The sequence below is a fragment of the Symphalangus syndactylus genome, chromosome 2 (genome assembly GCF_028878055.3).
Source record: "Symphalangus syndactylus isolate Jambi chromosome 2, NHGRI_mSymSyn1-v2.1_pri, whole genome shotgun sequence".
Lineage (NCBI taxonomy): Eukaryota > Metazoa > Chordata > Mammalia > Primates > Hylobatidae > Symphalangus > Symphalangus syndactylus.
Window position 1 is genome coordinate 1,803,547 of NC_072424.2, and position 16,277 is coordinate 1,819,823.

The window sequence follows — 16,277 nt, forward strand, 5'->3', positions numbered from 1 at the left end:
TGTCCACTTGCAATTTCTACAGAAAGAGTGTTCAGAACTGCGCAATCAAAAGTATGGTTTAACTCTGTTAGCTTAATGAACATTTCAGAAATAAGTTTCACACAATGCTTCTGTGTAGTTTTTATTTGAAGATATTATTTTTCCCAATAGAGGCCTCTTAGCGCTCAGAATGTCCAATTGCAGTTTCTACAGAAAGAGTGTTTCAGAAAGGCTCAATCAAAAGTAAGGTTCAACTCTGTTAGTTGAATGCACAGAACAGAAAGAAGTTTCATACAATGCTTCTGTGTAGTTTATATTTGAACATATTATTTTTTCCACTATTACCCACTTAGCGCTACGAATGTCCAGTTGCATTTTCTACAGACAGAGTGTTTCAAAACTGCTCAATCAAAAGTATGGTTTAATTCTGTTAGCTGAATGCTCAGATCAGAAAGAAGTTTCACAGAATGCTTCTGTGTAGTTTATATTTGAATATATTCCTTTTTCCACTACTACTCTCTTAGTGCTCCAAATGTCCAGTTGCATTTTCTACAGAAAGAGTGTTCAGATCTGCTCAATCAAAAGTATGGTTTAACTCTGTTAGCTGAATGCACAGATCAGAAAGAAGTTTCACAGAATGATTCTGTGTAGTTTATATTTGGAGACATTCCTTTTTCCACTATTACCCTCTTAGCGCTCCGAATCTCCACTTGCATTTTCTACAGAAAGAGTGTTTCAGAACGGCTCAATCAAAACTAAGGTTCAACTCTTTTAGTTGAACAAACAGAACAGAAAGAAGTTTCACACAATTCTTCTGTGTAGTGTTTATTTGTAGACATTCTTTTTCCCAATATAGGCCTCTTAGCGCTCAGAATGTCCAATTGCAGTTTCTACAGAAAGAGTGTTTCAGAACGGCTCAATCAAAAGTAAGGTTCAACTCTGTTAGTTGAATGCACAGAACAGAAAGAAGTTTCATACAATGCTTCTGTGTAGTTTATATTTGAACATATTCTCTTTTCCACTATTACCCACTTAGCGCTACGAATGTCCAGTTGCATTTTCTACAGACAGAGAGTTTCAAAACTGCTCAATCAAAAGTATGGTTTAACTCTGTTAGCTGTATGCTCAGATCAGAAAGAAGTTTCACAGAATGCTTCTGTGTAGTTTATATTTGAATATATTCCTTTTTCCACTACTACGCTCTTAGCGCTCCAAATGTCCAGTTGCATTTTCAACAGAAAGAGTGTTCAGATCTGCTCAATCAAAAGTATGGTTTAACTCTGTTAGCTGAATGCACAGATCAGAAAGAAGTTTCACCGAATGATTCTGTGTAGTTTATATTTGAAGACATTCCTTTTTCCACTATTACCCACTTAGCGCTCCGAATCTCCACTTGCATTTTCTACAAAAAGAGTGTTTCATAACTGCTCAATCAAAAATATGTTTTATCTCTGTTAACTGAATTTACAGATCAGAAATAAGTTTCACAGAATGCATCTGTGTAGTTTTTAATTGAAGATATTCTTTTTCCCAATGTAGGCCTCTTAGCGCTTAGCATGTCCAATTGCAGTTTCTACAGAAAGAGTGTTTCAGAACGGCTCAATCAAAAGTAAGGTTCAACTCTGTTAGTTGAATGCACAGAAGAGAAAGAATTTTCACAGAATGCTACTGTGTAGTTTATATTTGAATATATTCCTTTTTCCACTATTACCCTCTTAGTGCTCCGAATGTCCACTTGCATTTTCTACAGAAAGAGTGTTCAGAACTGCGCAATCAAAAGTATGGTTTAACTCTGTTAGCTTAATGAACATATCAGAAATAAGTTTCACACAATGCTTCTGTGTAGTTTTTATTTGAAGATATTATTTTTCCCAATAGAGGCCTCTTAGCGCTCAGAATGTCCAATTGCAGTTTCTGCAGGAAGAGTGTTTCAGAAAGGCTCAATCAAAAGTAAAGTTCAACTCTGTTAGTTGAATGCACAGAACAGAAAGAAGTTTCATACAATGCTTCTGTGTAGTTTATATTTGAACATATTCTTTTTTCCACTATTACCCACTTAGCGCTACGAATGTCCAGTTGCATTTTCTACAGACAGAGTGTTTCAAAACTGCTCAATCAAAAGTATGGTTTAACTCTGTTAGCTGAATGCTCAGTTCAGAAAGAAGTTTCACAGAATGCTTCTGTGTAGTTTATATTTGAATATATTACTTTTTCCACTACTACTCTCTTAGCGCTCCAAATGTCCAGTTGCATTTTCTACAGAAAGAGTGTTCAGATCTGCTCAATCAAAATTATGGTTTAACTCTGTTAGCTGAATGCACAGATCAGAAAGAAGTTTCACAGAATGATTCTGTGTAGTTTATATTTGGAGACATTCCTTTTTCCAGTATTACCCTCTTAGCGCTCCGAATATCCACTTGCATTTTCTACAGAAAGAGTGTTTCAGAACGGCTCAATCAAAACTAAGGTTCAACTCTTTTAGTTGAACAAACAGAACAGAAAGAAGTTTCACACAATTCTTCTGTGTAGTTTTTATTTGTAGACATTCTTTTTCCCAATATAGGCCTCTTAGCGCTCAGAATGTCCAATTGCAGTTTCTACAGAAAGAGTGTTTCAGAACGGCTCAATCAAAAGTAAGGTTCAACTCTGTTAGTTGAATGCACAGAACAGAAAGAAGTTTCATACAATGCTTCTGTGTAGTTTATATTTGAACATATTCTTTTTTCCACTATTACCCACTTAGCGCTACGAATGTCCAGTTGCATTTTCTACAGACAGAGTGTTTCAAAACTGCTCAATCAAAAGTATGGTTTAACTCTGTTAGCTGAATGCTCAGATCAGAAAGAAGTTTCACAGAATGCTTCTGTGTAGTTTATATTTGAATATATTCCTTTTTCCACTAATACGCTCTTAGCGCTCCAAATGTCCAGTTGCATTTTCAACAGAAAGAGTGTTCAGATCTGCTCAATCAAAAGTATGGTTTAAATCTGTTAGCTGAATGCACAGATCAGAAAGAAGTTTCACTGAATGATTCTGTGTAGTTTATATTTGAAGACATTCCTTTTTCCACTATTACCCTCTTAGCGCTCCGAATCTCCACTTGCATTTTCTACAAAAAGATTGTTTCATAACTGCTCAATCAAAAATATGTTTTATCTCTGTTAACTGAATTTACAGATCAGAAATAAGTTTCACAGAATGCATCTGTGTAGTTTTTATTTGAAGATATTCTTTTTCCCAATGTAGGCCTCTTAGCGCTTAGCATGTCCAATTGCAGTTTCTACAGAAAGAGTGTTTCAGAACGGCTCAATCAAAAGTAAGGTTCAACTCTGTTAGTTGAATGCACAGAACAGAAAGAATTTTCACAGAATGCTACTGTGTAGTTTATATTTGAATATATTCCTTTTTCCACTCTTACCCTCTTAGCGCTCCGAATGTCCACTTGCATTTTCTACAGAAAGAGTGTTCAGAACTGCGCAATCAAATGTATGGTTTAACTCTGTTAGCTTAATGAACATATCAGAAATAAGTTTCACACAATGCTTCTGTGTAGTTTTTATTTGAAGGTATTATTTTTCCCAATAAGGCCTCTTAGCGCTCAGAATGTCCAATTGCAGATTCTACAGAAAGAGTGTTTCAGAAAGGCTCAATCAAAAGTAAGGTTCAACTCTGTTAGTTGAATGCACAGAACAGAAAGAAGTTTCATACAATGCTTCTGTGTAGTTTATATTTGAACATATTCTTTTTTCCACTATTACCCACTTAGCGCTACGAATGTCCAGTTGCATTTTCTACAGACAGAGTGTTTCAAAACTGCTCAATCAAAAGTATGGTTTAACTCTGTTAGCTGAATGCTCAGATCAGAAAGAAGTTTCACAGAATGCTTCTGTGTAGTTTATATTTGAATATATTCCTTTTTCCACTACTACTCTCTTAGCGCTCCAAATGTCCAGTTGCATTTTCTACAGAAAGAGTGTTCAGATCTGCTCAATCAAAAGTATGGTTTAACTCTGTTAGCTGAATGCACATATCAGAAAGAAGTTTCACAGAATGATTCTGTGTAGTTTATATTTGGAGACATTCCTTTTTCCACTATTACCCTCTTAGCGCTCCGAATCTCCACTTGCATTTTCTACAGAAAGAGTGTTTCAGAATGGCTCAATCAAAACTAAGGTTCAACTCTTTTAGTTGAACAAACAGAACAGAAAGAAGTTTCACACAATTCTTCTGTGTAGTGTTTATTTGTAGACATTCTTTTTCCCAATATAGGCCTCTTAGCGCTCAGAATGTCCAATTGCAGTTTCTACAGAAAGAGTGTTTCAGAACGGCTCAATCAAAAGTAAGGTTCAACTCTGTTAGTTGAATGCACAGAACAGAAAGAAGTTGCATACAATGCTTCTGTGTAGTTTATATTTGAACATATTCTCTTTTCCACTATTACCCACTTAGCGCTACGAATGTCCAGTTGCATTTTCTACAGACAGAGTGTTTCAAAACTGCTCAATCAAAAGTATGGTTTAACGCTGTTAGCTGAATGCTCAGATCAGAAAGAAGTTTCACAGAATGCTTCTGTGTAGTTTATATTTGAATATATTCCTTTTTCCACTACTACGCTCTTAGCGCTCCAAATGTCCAGTTGCATTTTCAACAGAAAGAGTGTTCAGATCTGCTCAATCAAAAGTATGGTTTAACTCTGTTAGCTGAATGCACAGATCAGAAAGAAGTTTCACCGAATGATTCTGTGTAGTTTATATTTGAAGACATTCCTTTTTCCACTGTTACCCTCTTAGTGCTCCGAATCTCCACTTGCATTTTCTACAAAAAGAGTGTTTCATAACGGCTCAATCAAAAATATGTTTCATCTCTGTTAACTGAAATTACAGATCAGAAATAAGTTTAACAGAATGCATCTGTGTAGTTTTTAATTGAAGATATTCTTTTTCCCAATGTAGGCCTCTTAGCGCTTAGCATGTCCAATTGCAGTTTCTACAGAAAGAGTGTTTCAGAACGGCTCAATCAAAAGTAAGGTTCAACTCTGTTAGTTGAATGCACAGAACAGAAAGAATTTTCACAGAATGCTACTGTGTAGTTTATATTTGAATATATTCCTTTTTCCACTATTACCCACTTTGCGCTCCGAATGTCCACTTGCATTTTCTACAGAAAGAGTGTTCAGAACTGCGCAATCAAAAGTATGGTTTAACTCTGTTAGCTTAATGAACATTTCAGAAATAAGTTTCACACAATGCTTCTGTGTAGTTTTTATTTGAAGATATTATTTTTCCCAATAGAGGCCTCTTAGCGCTCAGAATGTCCAATTGCAGTTTCTACAGAAAGAGTGTTTCAGAAAGGCTCAATCAAAAGTAAGGTTCAACTCTGTTAGTTGAATGCACAGAACAGAAAGAAGTTTCATACAATGCTTCTGTGTAGTTTATATTTGAACATATTCCTTTTTCCACTATTACCCACTTAGCGCTACGAATGTCCAGTTGCATTTTCTACAGACAGAGTGTTTCAAAACTGCTCAATCAAAAGTATGGTTTAATTCTGTTAGCTGAATGCTCAGATCAGAAAGAAGTTTCACAGAATGCTTCTGTGTAGTTTATATTTGAATATATTCCTTTTTCCACTACTACTCTCTTAGTGCTCCAAATGTCCAGTTGCATTTTCTACAGAAAGAGTGTTCAGATCTGCTCAATCAAAAGTATGGTTTAACTCTGTTAGCTGAATGCACAGATCAGAAAGAAGTTTCACAGAATGATTCTGTGTAGTTTATATTTGGAGACATTCCTTTTTCCACTATTACCCTCTTAGCGCTCCGAATCTCCACTTGCATTTTCTACAGAAAGAGTGTTTCAGAACGGCTCAATCAAAACTAAGGTTCAACTCTTTTAGTTGAACAAACAGAACAGAAAGAAGTTTCACACAATTCTTCTGTGTAGTGTTTATTTGTAGACATTCTTTTTCCCAATATAGGCCTCTTAGCGCTCAGAATGTCCAATTGCAGTTTCTACAGAAAGAGTGTTTCAGAACGGCTCAATCAAAAGTAAGGTTCAACTCTGTTAGTTGAATGCACAGAACAGAAAGAAGTTTCATACAATGCTTCTGTGTAGTTTATATTTGAACATATTCTCTTTTCCACTATTACCCACTTAGCGCTACGAATGTCCAGTTGCATTTTCTACAGACAGAGAGTTTCAAAACTGCTCAATCAAAAGTATGGTTTAACTCTGTTAGCTGTATGCTCAGATCAGAAAGAAGTTTCACAGAATGCTTCTGTGTAGTTTATATTTGAATATATTCCTTTTTCCACTACTACGCTCTTAGCGCTCCAAATGTCCAGTTGCATTTTCAACAGAAAGAGTGTTCAGATCTGCTCAATCAAAAGTATGGTTTAACTCTGTTAGCTGAATGCACAGATCAGAAAGAAGTTTCACCGAATGATTCTGTGTAGTTTATATTTGAAGACATTCCTTTTTCCACTATTACCCTCTTAGCGCTCCGAATCTCCACTTGCATTTTCTACAAAAAGAGTGTTTCATAACTGCTCAATCAAAAATATGTTTTATCTCTGTTAACTGAATTTACAGATCAGAAATAAGTTTCACAGAATGCATCTGTGTAGTTTTTATTTGAAGATATTCTTTTTCCCAATGTAGGCCTCTTAGCGCTTAGCATGTCCAATTGCAGTTTCTACAGAAAGAGTGTTTCAGAACGGCTCAATCAAAAGTAAGGTTCAACTCTGTTAGTTGAATGCACAGAAGAGAAAGAATTTTCACAGAATGCTACTGTGTAGTTTATATTTGAATATATTCCTTTTTCCACTATTACCCTCTTAGTGCTCCGAATGTCCACTTGCATTTTCTACAGAAAGAGTGTTCAGAACTGCGCAATCAAAAGTATGGTTTAACTCTGTTAGCTTAATGAACATATCAGAAATAAGTTTCACACAATGCTTCTGTGTAGTTTTTATTTGAAGATATTATTTTTCCCAATAGAGGCCTCTTAGCGCTCAGAATGTCCAATTGCAGTTTCTGCAGAAAGAGTGTTTCAGAAAGGCTCAATCAAAAGTAAAGTTCAACTCTGTTAGTTGAATGCACAGAACAGAAAGAAGTTTCATACAATGCTTCTGTGTAGTTTATATTTGAACATATTCTTTTTTCCACTATTACCCACTTAGCGCTACGAATGTCCAGTTGCATTTTCTACAGACAGAGTGTTTCAAAACTGCTCAATCAAAAGTACGGTTTAACTCTGTTAGCTGAATGCTCAGATCAGAAAGAAGTTTCACAGAATGCTTCTGTGTAGTTTATATTTGAATATATTCCTTTTTCCACTACTAATCTCTTAGCGCTCCAAATGTCCAGTTGCATTTTCTACAGAAAGAGTGTTCAGATCTGCTCAATCAAAAGTATGGTTTAACTCTGTTAGCTGAATGCACAGATCAGAAAGAAGTTTCACAGAATGATTCTGTGTAGTTTATATTTGGAGACATTCCTTTTTCCACTATTACCCTCCTAGCGCTCCGAATCTCCACTTGCATTTTCTACAGAAAGAGTGTTTCAGAACGGCTCAATCAAAACTAAAGTTCAACTCTTTTAGTTGAACAAACAGAACAGAAAGAAGTTTCACACAATTCTTCTGTGTAGTTTTTATTTGTAGACATTCTTTTTCCCAATATAGGCCTCTTAGCGCTCAGAATGTCCAATTGCAGTTTCTACAGAAAGAGTGTTTCAGAACGGCTCAATCAAAAGTAAGGTTCAACTCTGTTAGTTGAATGCACAGAACTGAAAGAAGTTTCATACAATGCTTCTGTGTAGTTTATATTTGAACATATTCTCTTTTCCACTATTACCCACTTAGCGCTACGAATGTCCAGTTGCATTTTCTACAGACAGAGTGTTTCAAAACTGCTCAATCAAAAGTATGGTTTAACTCTGTTAGCTGTATGCTCAGATCAGAAAGAAGTTTCACAGAATGCTTCTGTGTAGTTTATATTTGAATATATTCCTTTTTCCACTACTACGCTCTTAGCGCTCCAAAGGTCCAGTTGCATTTTCAACAGAAAGAGTGTTCAGATCTGCTCAATCAAAAGTATGGTTTAACTCTGTTAGCTGAATGCACAGATCAGAAAGAAGTTTCACCGAATGATTCTGTGTAGTTTATATTTGAAGACATTCCTTTTTCCACTATTACCCTCTTAGCGCTCCGAATCTCCACTTGCATTTTCTTCAAAAAGAGTGTTTCATAACTGCTCAATCAAAAATATGTTTTATCTCTGTTAACTGAATTTACAGATCAGAAATAAGTTTCACAGAATGCATCTGTGTAGTTTTTATTTGAAGATATTCTTTTTCCCAATGTAGGCCTCTTAGCGCTTAGCATGTCCAATTGCAGTTTCTACAGAAAGAGTGTTTCAGAACGGCTCAATCAAAAGTAAGGTTCAACTCTGTTAGTTGAATGCACAGAACAGAAAGAATTTTCACAGAATGCTACTGTGTAGTTTATATTTGAATATATTCCTTTTTCCACTCTTACCCTCTTAGCGCTCAGAATGTCCACTTGCATTTTCTACAGAAAGAGTGTTCAGAACTGCGCAATCAAAAGTATGGTTTAACTCTGTTAGCTTAATGAACATATCAGAAATAAGTTTCACACAATGCTTCTGTGTAGTTTTTATTTGAAGGTATTATTTTTCCCAATAAGGCATCTTAGCGCTCAGAATGTCCAATTGCAGATTCTACAGAAAGAGTGTTTCAGAAAGGCTCAATCAAAAGTAAGGTTCAACTCTGTTAGTTGAATGCACAGAACAGAAAGAAGTTTCATAAAATGCTTCTGTGTAGTTTATATTTGAACATATTCTTTTTTCCACTATTACCCACTTAGCGCTACGAATGTCCAGTTGCATTTTCTACAGACAGAGTGTTTCAAAACTGCTGAATCAAAAGTATGGTTTAACTCTGTTAGCTGAATGCTCAGATCAGAAAGAAGTTTCACAGAATGCTTCTGTGTAGTTTATATTTGAATATATTCCTTTTTCCACTACTACTCTCTTAGCGCTCCAAATGTCCAGTTGCATTTTCTACAGAAAGAGTGTTCAGATCTGCTCAATCAAAAGTATGTTTTAACTCTGTTAGCTGAATGCACAGATCAGAAAGAAGTTTCACAGAATAATTGTGTGTAGTTTATATTTGGAGACATTCCTTTTTCCACTATTACCCTCTTAGCGCTCCGAATCTCCACTTGCATTTTCTACAGAAAGAGTGTTTCAGAATGGCTCAATCAAAACTAAGGTTCAACTCTTTTAGTTGAACAAACAGAACAGAAAGAAGTTTCACACAATTCTTCTGTATAGTTTTTATTTGTAGACATTCTTTTTCCCAATATAGGCCTCTTAGCGCTCAGAATGTCCAATTGCAGTTTCTACAGAAAGAGTGTTTCAGAACGGCTCAATCAAAAGTAAGGTTCAACTCTGTTAGTTGAATGCACAGAACAGAAAGAAATTTCATACAATGCTTCTGTGTAGTTTATATTTGAACATATTCTTTTTTCCACTATTACCCACTTAGCGCTACGAATGTCCAGTTGCATTTTCTACAGACAGAGTGTTTCAAAACTGCTCAATCAAAAGTATGGTTTAACTCTGTTAGCTGAATGCTCAGATCAGAAAGAAGTTTCACAGAATGCTTCTGTGTAGTTTATATTTGAATATATTCCTTTTTCCACTACTACGCTCTTAGCGCTCCAAATGTCCAGTTGCATTTTCAACAGAAAGAGTGTTCAGATCTGCTCAATCAAAAGTATGGTTTAACTCTGTTAGCTGAATGCACAGATCAGAAAGAAGTTTCACCGAATGATTCTGTGTAGTTTATATTTGAAGACATTCCTTTTTCCACTGTTACCCTCTTAGCGCTCCGAATCTCCACTTGCATTTTCTACAAAAAGAGTGTTTCATAACGGCTCAATCAAAAATATGTTTCATCTCTGTTAACTGAAATTACAGATCAGAAATAAGTTTAACAGAATGCATCTGTGTAGTTTTTATTTGAAGATATTCTTTTTCCCAATGTAGGACTCTTAGCGCTTAGCATGTCCAATTGCAGTTTCTACAGAAAGAGTGTTTCAGAACGGCTCAATCAAAAGTAAGGTTCAACTCTGTTAGTTGAATGCACAGAACAGAAAGAATTTTCACAGAATGCTACTGTGTAGTTTATATTTGAATATATTCCTTTTTCCACTATTACCCCCTTAGCGCTCCGAATGTCCACTTGCAATTTCTACAGAAAGAGTGTTCAGAACTGCGCAATCAAAAGTATGGTTTAACTCTGTTAGCTTAATGAACATTTCAGAAATAAGTTTCACACAATGCTTCTGTGTAGTTTTTATTTGAAGATATTATTTTTCCCAATAGAGGCCTCTTAGCGCTCAGAATGTCCAATTGCAGTTTCTACAGAAAGAGTGTTTCAGAAAGGCTCAATCAAAAGTAAGGTTCAACTCTGTTAGTTGAATGCACAGAACAGAAAGAAGTTTCATACAATGCTTCTGTGTAGTTTATATTTGAACATATTATTTTTTCCACTATTACCCACTTAGCGCTACGAATGTCCAGTTGCATTTTCTACAGACAGAGTGTTTCAAAACTGCTCAATCAAAAGTATGGTTTAATTCTGTTAGCTGAATGCTCAGATCAGAAAGAAGTTTCACAGAATGCTTCTGTGTAGTTTATATTTGAATATATTCCTTTTTCCACTACTACTCTCTTAGTGCTCCAAATGTCCAGTTGCATTTTCTACAGAAAGAGTGTTCAGATCTGCTCAATCAAAAGTATGGTTTAACTCTGTTAGCTGAATGCACAGATCAGAAAGAAGTTTCACAGAATGATTCTGTGTAGTTTATATTTGGAGACATTCCTTTTTCCACTATTACCCTCTTAGCGCTCCGAATCTCCACTTGCATTTTCTACAGAAAGAGTGTTTCAGAACGGCTCAATCAAAACTAAGGTTCAACTCTTTTAGTTGAACAAACAGAACAGAAAGAAGTTTCACACAATTCTTCTGTGTAGTGTTTATTTGTAGACATTCTTTTTCCCAATATAGGCCTCTTAGCGCTCAGAATGTCCAATTGCAGTTTCTACAGAAAGAGTGTTTCAGAACGGCTCAATCAAAAGTAAGGTTCAACTCTGTTAGTTGAATGCACAGAACAGAAAGAAGTTTCATACAATGCTTCTGTGTAGTTTATATTTGAACATATTCTCTTTTCCACTATTACCCACTTAGCGCTACGAATGTCCAGTTGCATTTTCTACAGACAGAGAGTTTCAAAACTGCTCAATCAAAAGTATGGTTTAACTCTGTTAGCTGTATGCTCAGATCAGAAAGAAGTTTCACAGAATGCTTCTGTGTAGTTTATATTTGAATATATTCCTTTTTCCACTACTACGCTCTTAGCGCTCCAAATGTCCAGTTGCATTTTCAACAGAAAGAGTGTTCAGATCTGCTCAATCAAAAGTATGGTTTAACTCTGTTAGCTGAATGCACAGATCAGAAAGAAGTTTCACCGAATGATTCTGTGTAGTTTATATTTGAAGACATTCCTTTTTCCACTATTACCCTCTTAGCGCTCCGAATCTCCACTTGCATTTTCTACAAAAAGAGTGTTTCATAACTGCTCAATCAAAAATATGTTTTATCTCTGTTAACTGAATTTACAGATCAGAAATAAGTTTCACAGAATGCATCTGTGTAGTTTTTAATTGAAGATATTCTTTTTCCCAATGTAGGCCTCTTAGCGCTTAGCATGTCCAATTGCAGTTTCTACAGAAAGAGTGTTTCAGAACGGCTCAATCAAAAGTAAGGTTCAACTCTGTTAGTTGAATGCACAGAAGAGAAAGAATTTTCACAGAATGCTACTGTGTAGTTTATATTTGAATATATTCCTTTTTCCACTATTACCCTCTTAGTGCTCCGAATGTCCACTTGCATTTTCTACAGAAAGAGTGTTCAGAACTGCGCAATCAAAAGTATGGTTTAACTCTGTTAGCTTAATGAACATATCAGAAATAAGTTTCACACAATGCTTCTGTGTAGTTTTTATTTGAAGATATTATTTTTCCCAATAGAGGCCTCTTAGCGCTCAGAATGTCCAATTGCAGTTTCTGCAGAAAGAGTGTTTCAGAAAGGCTCAATCAAAAGTAAAGTTCAACTCTGTTAGTTGAATGCACAGAACAGAAAGAAGTTTCATACAATGCTTCTGTGTAGTTTATATTTGAACATATTCTTTTTTCCACTATTACCCACTTAGCGCTACGAATGTCCAGTTGCATTTTCTACAGACAGAGTGTTTCAAAACTGCTCAATCAAAAGTATGGTTTAACTCTGTTAGCTGAATGCTCAGTTCAGAAAGAAGTTTCACAGAATGCTTCTGTGTAGTTTATATTTGAATATATTCCTTTTTCCACTACTACTCTCTTAGCGCTCCAAATGTCCAGTTGCATTTTCTACAGAAAGAGTGTTCAGATCTGCTCAATCAAAATTATGGTTTAACTCTGTTAGCTGAATGCACAGATCAGAAAGAAGTTTCACAGAATGATTCTGTGTAGTTTATATTTGGAGACATTCCTTTTTCCAGTATTACCCTCTTAGCGCTCCGAATATCCACTTGCATTTTCTACAGAAAGAGTGTTTCAGAACGGCTCAATCAAAACTAAGGTTCAACTCTATTAGTTGAACAAACAGAACAGAAAGAAGTTTCACACAATTCTTCTGTGTAGTTTTTATTTGTAGACATTCTTTTTCCCAATATAGGCCTCTTAGCGCTCAGAATGTCCAATTGCAGTTTCTACAGAAAGAGTGTTTCAGAACGGCTCAATCAAAAGTAAGGTTCAACTCTGTTAGTTGAATGCACAGAACATAAAGAAGTTTCATACAATGCTTCTGTGTAGTTTATATTTGAACATATTCTTTTTTCCACTATTACCCACTTAGCGCTACGAATGTCCAGTTGCATTTTCTACAGACAGAGTGTTTCAAAACTGCTCAATCAAAAGTATGGTTTAACTCTGTTAGCTGAATGCTCAGATCAGAAAGAAGTTTCACAGAATGCTTCTGTGTAGTTTATATATGAATATATTCCTTTTTCCACTAATACGCTCTTAGCGCTCCAAATGTCCAGTTGCATTTTCAACAGAAAGAGTGTTCAGATCTGCTCAATCAAAAGTATGGTTTAAATCTGTTAGCTGAATGCACAGATCAGAAAGAAGTTTCACCGAATGATTCTGTGTAGTTTATATTTGAAGACATTCCTTTTTCCACTATTACCCTCTTAGCGCTCCGAATCTCCACTTGCATTTTCTACAAAAAGAGTGTTTCATAACTGCTCAATCAAAAATATGTTTTATCTCTGTTAACTGAATTTACAGATCAGAAATAAGTTTCACAGAATGCATCTGTGTAGTTTTTATTTGAAGATATTCTTTTTCCCAATGTAGGCCTCTTAGCGCTTAGCATGTCCAATTGCAGTTTCTACAGAAAGAGTGTTTCAGAACGGCTCAATCAAAAGTAAGGTTCAACTCTGTTAGTTGAATGCACAGAACAGAAAGAATTTTCACAGAATGCTACTGTGTAGTTTATATTTGAATATATTCCTTTTTCCACTCTTACCCTCTTAGCGCTCCGAATGTCCACTTGCATTTTCTACAGAAAGAGTGTTCAGAACTGCGCAATCAAAAGTATGGTTTAACTCTGTTAACTTAATGAACATATCAGAAATAAGTTTCACACAATGCTTCTGTGTAGTTTTTATTTGAAGGTATTATTTTTCCCAATAAGGCCTCTTAGCGCTCAGAATGTCCAATTGCAGATTCTACAGAAAGAGTGTTTCAGAAAGGCTCAATCAAAAGTAAGGTTCAACTCTGTTAGTTGAATGCACAGAACAGAAAGAAGTTTCATACAATGCTTCTGTGTAGTTTATATTTGAACATATTCTTTTTTCCACTATTACCCACTTAGCGCTACGAATGTCCAGTTGCATTTTCTACAGACAGAGTGTTTCAAAACTGCTCAATCAAAAGTATGGTTTAACTCTGTTAGCTGAATGCTCAGATCAGAAAGAAGTTTCACAGAATGCTTCTGTGTAGTTTATATTTTAATATATTCCTTTTTCCACTACTACTCTCTTAGCGCTCCAAATGTCCAGTTGCATTTTCTACAGAAAGAGTGTTCAGATCTGCTCAATCAAAAGTATGGTTTAACTCTGTTAGCTGAATGCACAGATCAGAAAGAAGTTTCACAGAATGATTCTGTGTAGTTTATATTTGGAGACATTCCTTTTTCCACTATTACCCTCTTAGCGCTCCGAATCTCCACTTGCATTTTCTACAGAAAGAGTGTTTCAGAACGGCTCAATCAAAACTAAGGTTCAACACTTTTAGTTGAACAAACAGAACAGAAAGAAGTTTCACACAATTCTTCTGTGTAGTGTTTATTTGTAGACATTCTTTTTCCCAATATAGGCCTCTTAGCGCTCAGAATGTCCAATTGCAGTTTCTACAGAAAGAGTGTTTCAGAACGGCTCAATCAAAAGTAAGGTTCAACTCTGTTAGTTGAATGCACAGAACAGAAAGAAGTTGCATACAATGCTTCTGTGTAGTTTATATTTGAACATATTCTCTTTTCCACTATTACCCACTTAGCGCTACGAATGTCCAGTTGCATTTTCTACAGACAGAGTGTTTCAAAACTGCTCAATCAAAAGTATGGTTTAACGCTGTTAGCTGTATGCTCAGATCAGAAAAAGTTTCACAGAATGCTTCTGTGTAGTTTATATTTGAATATATTCCTTTTTCCACTACTACGCTCTTAGCGCTCCAAATGTCCAGTTGCATTTTCAACAGAAAGAGTGTTCAGATCTGCTCAATCAAAAGTATGGTTTAACTCTGTTAGCTAAATGCACAGATCAGAAAGAAGTTTCACCGAATGATTCTGTGTAGTTTATATTTGAAGACATTCCTTTTTCCACTGTTACCCTCTTAGCGCTCCGAATCTCCACTTGCATTTTCTACAAAAAGAGTGTTTCATAACTGCTCAATCAAAAATATGTTTTATCTCTGTTAACTGAATTTACAGATCAGAAATAAGTTTCACAGAATGCATCTGTGTAGTTTTTAATTGAAGATATTCTTTTTCCCAATGTAGGCCTCTTAGCGCTTAGCATGTCCAATTGCAGTTTCTACAGAAAGAGTGTTTCAGAACGGCTCAATCAAAAGTAAGGTTCAACTCTGTTAGTTGAATGCACAGAACAGAAAGAATTTTCACAGAATGCTACTGTGTAGTTTATATTTGAATATATTCCTTTTTCCACTATTACCCACTTTGTGCTCCGAATGTCCACTTGCATTTTCTACAGAAAGAGTGTTCAGAACTGCGCAATCAAAAGTATGGTTTAACTCTGTTAGCTTAATGAACATATCAGAAATAAGTTTCACACAATGCTTCTGTGTAGTTTTTATTTGAAGATATTATTTTTCCCAATAGAGGCCTCTTAGCGCTCAGAATGTCCAATTGCAGTTTCTGCAGAAAGAGTGTTTCAGAAAGGCTCAATCAAAAGTAAGGTTCAACTCTGTTAGTTGAATGCACAGAACAGAAAGAAGTTTCATACAATGCTTCTGTGTAGTTTATATTTGAACATATTCCTTTTTCCACTATTACCCACTTAGCGCTACGAATGTCCAGTTGCATTTTCTACAGACAGAGTGTTTCAAAACTGCTGAATCAAAAGTATGGTTTAACTCTGTTAGCTGAATGCTCAGTTCAGAAAGAAGTTTCACAGAATGCTTCTGTGTAGTTTATATTTGAATATATTCCTTTTTCCACTACTACTCTCTTAGCGCTCGAAATGTCCAGTTGCATTTTCTACAGAAAGAGTGTTCAGATCTGCTCAATCAAAATTATGGTTTAACTCTGTTAGCTGAATGCACAGATCAGAAAGATGTTTCACAGAATGATTCTGTGTAGTTTATATTTGGAGACATTCCTTTTTCCAGTATTACCCTCTTAGCGCTCCGAATCTCCACTTGCATTTCCTACAGAAAGAGTGTTTCAGAACGGCTCAATCAAAACTAAGGTTCAACTCTTTTAGTTGAACAAACAGAACAGAAAGAAGTTTCACACAATTCTTCTGTATAGTTTTTATTTGTAGACATTCTTTTTCCCAATATAGGCCTCTTAGCGCTCAGAATGTCCAATTGCAGTTTCTACAGAAAGAGTGTTTCAGAACGGCTCAATCAAAAGTAAGGTTCAACT